This window comes from Neomonachus schauinslandi, chromosome 14 (assembly GCF_002201575.2).
Source record: "Neomonachus schauinslandi chromosome 14, ASM220157v2, whole genome shotgun sequence".
Lineage (NCBI taxonomy): Eukaryota > Metazoa > Chordata > Mammalia > Carnivora > Phocidae > Neomonachus > Neomonachus schauinslandi.
In genome coordinates, this window is record NC_058416.1 from 83,113,615 (window position 1) to 83,116,837 (window position 3,223).

Below are 3,223 nucleotides of genomic sequence, written 5' to 3' on the forward strand. Positions count from 1 at the left end.
TCGAGTCCCACATGGGGCTCCCGGCTCGGCGGGGAGCCTGCTTCTCCCTCTGACCCTCTCCTCTCTCATGCTGTTTCTCTCTCGCTCGCTCTCCAATAAATAAATAAAAAAAATTTTAAAAAAAAAAAAAAAAAAAAAATATCTTCCATGTTTCTACTTATTAAAAATATGGGATAGAATATTATAACTATTTTATTGTCTTTTACTGCTAATTCTAATATCTGTTTCAGTTTTGGGTAGGTTTCAATTGATTGATTATTCTCCTCTGTATAGGTCGTGTTTTACTCCCTCTTTGCATCTAATCTTTTATTGGATGTCAGACACTGTGACTTTTATTTTTGGGGTGTACTAGATATTTCTGTATACCTATAACTATTATTGAATTTTGTCCTTGGATTTAGATAAATTACTTAAAATAGCTTGAATCTCTCAGATCCTGCTTTTATGATTTTTTAGTTAGTTCTGGAGTGATGCTTAGTCTCAGGCTAATTATTTCTCACAACTGAGCCACGGTCTTCCTGAGTACTCTACCTTATGTCCTTTTGAATTACCAGTTTTTTGAATCTTGGTGGTAGGAACTATTTTTGGCCCTATGTGAACTCTAGATACTGTTCTGTAATACTTTTAGATAGTTCTTTTGGCTTTGGATATTTCCCTTATATACATGCATCAATCAGTACTTGGCTGAATACTCTAGGAAGAGCCTCTGCAAATATCCGGGGTGCTCTGAGCAGCTCTTTCCTCTCCAGCACTCTGTTCTATGAACTCTAGCAGCCTTTGTCTTCCTGGATTCTCACCTCTATCTCCTCAACTCAGAGTTAGCCAAGCTCTGCCTCAGTTTTTTCTTCCTGTACAGTAGCATGGGAACTCTCTTTAGAAAGTAAGCTGAAGTCGGAGTGCCTGGGTGGCTCTGTTTGGTTAAGTGGCTAACTCTTGATTTTGGCTCAGTTCATGATCTCAGTGTTGTGAGATCAAGCCCCCTATCCGGCTCTATGCTCAGCATGGAGCCTGCTTGAGATTTTCTTCCTCTCCCTCTTCTTCTCCCTCTGCCCTGCCCCCCCCCCCAAGGGAATGCACTCTCTCTCTCTCTCAAATAAATAAATAAATCTTAAAAAAAAAAAAAAGTAAGCTGAGGTAGTTCTATGGTTCATCTCATGTTTCCCATGTTTCAGAGATCACTGACTTTGTTATCTGATGTCTAATGTCTTAAAACTGTTGTTTGAAATATTTTGTCTGTCTTTTTTGTTTGTTTGCCAGGAAGGTAAATTGAGTTCTTGTTATTCCATCTTGGCCAGAAGTAGAAATTCATAAGTAAAGCTTGGGACTGAGAATGTGCTCAAAAAACTTCAGCATTTGGATATTCAGGATTAACTTGGAGGTTTTCGGGGAATATATTATTTAAATAATTCTCAATATCTAAGTTGTTCTTTAGAATACAAAAATCTATAGACTGTATCAGATTAATGTTTCAATATTCCCTGTTGTCTTCCCTCCTGATAAACTCTATCAGCTTGGGGCTCTCAGCTCGGGGTTGCCATAAACTGTGATCTGCGGCACAGTCAGGCCACTGCTCCTCCAGCAGGGACCCAACAAGCGGTAGATCCGGGGAGACTCACCTTTTTCCCCCGGGAGGAGCGGTGCGGGAGCGCACCGCAGGGATCTGCTGGGTTTGGAGACTCCACCCGGGGTCGGGTGCCAGAGATAGAAACGCTCGGTCACAGGCCGGGTGAGCACGGAGTGCGGCCGGAGACCGGGGAGAGGGGAGTGACTGACAGCTTTTCTCTGGGGGCGCACTGAGGAGCGGGGCCCTAGTTCTCGGCTCCTCCGAGGTGGAGATTGGGAGGCCGCCATTTTCACTCTCGGCCTCCAAAGCTGTACAGAAAGCTTGCAGGGAACAAAATCTCTGGAGAGCAAACCCGAGCAGATTACTTAGACCGGACCGGGCAAGGGCGGGGCGATTCCGCCTCTGGCAAAGACTTTTGGAAACCACGGCAACAGGCCCCTCCCCCAGAAGATCAGCAAGAACGGCCAGCCAAGACCAAGTTTACCGATCAATGAGAACGGCAGAACTCCAGTGCTAGGGGAATAATGCACATAGAATTCATGGCTTTTTTATCATGATTCTGTAGTCTTTAAAAGTTTTGGTTTTTTTTAACTGTCTTTTTTTTTTTTAAATTTTTCTTTTTCCCTTTTTCAACCAGCATCTTATCAATCCCTTTTTTAAAAAAAAAATTTTTATTTTTCATTTTTAGAGTCATATTCTGTCCCTTCATAGTAGTTACCCGTATTTTTGGCATATATATATAAGTTGTCCTCTCTTTAAAATTTTGAGATAGTTTCTTCTAACAGATCAAAATATACCCTAAATCTCTAGTGTATGGCTTTTTTTCTACTCCCTTGCCTGATCACATTCTCTCCCTTTTTTTTTTAAATCCTCTTCTTTCGGGTCACCTGGGTGGCTCAGTCGGTTAAGCGTCTGCCTTCGGCTCAGGTCATGATCCCAGGGTCCTGGGATCGAGCCCCGCATCGGGCTCCCTGCTCAGTGGGAAGCCTGCTTCTCCCTCTCCCGCTCCCCCTGCTTGTGTTCCCTCTCTCGCTGTGTCTCTCTCTGTCAAATAAATAAATAAAATCTTTAAAAAAAAAAATCCTCTTCTTTCTTTTTTCAAACAACTTCTTATCAATTCCTTTTATAAAATTTTTTATAATTTCCATCTTTACAGTCATATTCATATTCCATCCCTTCATCATATCAACCCTTATTTTTGTACATATATAAGTTTTTCTTTCTTTAAAATTTTGGGAGGCACTTTATTCTAACAGACCAAAATACCCCCAAAATGTAGTGTGTGGCACTGATCTATATACCAGCCTGATCATATTTGATCACATTCTGGTTTTTTTTTGTTTTGTTCTGTTTTTGTTTGTTTTTATCTTTATCTTTTTTTTTTTTTTTCTCTCTTTCCCTTTCTTTTCCCACTGCTTCAGGTCTTTTCTGATTTGTTTAGAGTATATTTTCTGGGAACGTTGTTACCCTGTTAGCATTTCATTCTCTCATTAATCTATTCTCCTCTGGACAAAATGACAAGACAGAAAAAATCACCTCAACAAAAAGAACAAGAGGTAGTACCGACTGCCAGGGACCTACTCAATACGGACATTAGTACGATGTCAGATCTAGAGTTCAGAATCATCACTTTAAAGATACTAGCTGGGCTTGAAAAAA

The 3,223-nt window shown here is 40.9% G+C and overlaps 1 protein-coding gene across 1 annotated transcript in view; it reads left to right on the forward strand.

Annotated features, from left to right (window-relative positions):
• Positions 1-3,223, forward strand: part of TMEM116 (transmembrane protein 116) — a 56,570-nt gene that overhangs the window by 14,738 nt on the left and 38,609 nt on the right. The gene's annotated exons all lie outside the window — the stretch shown is intronic.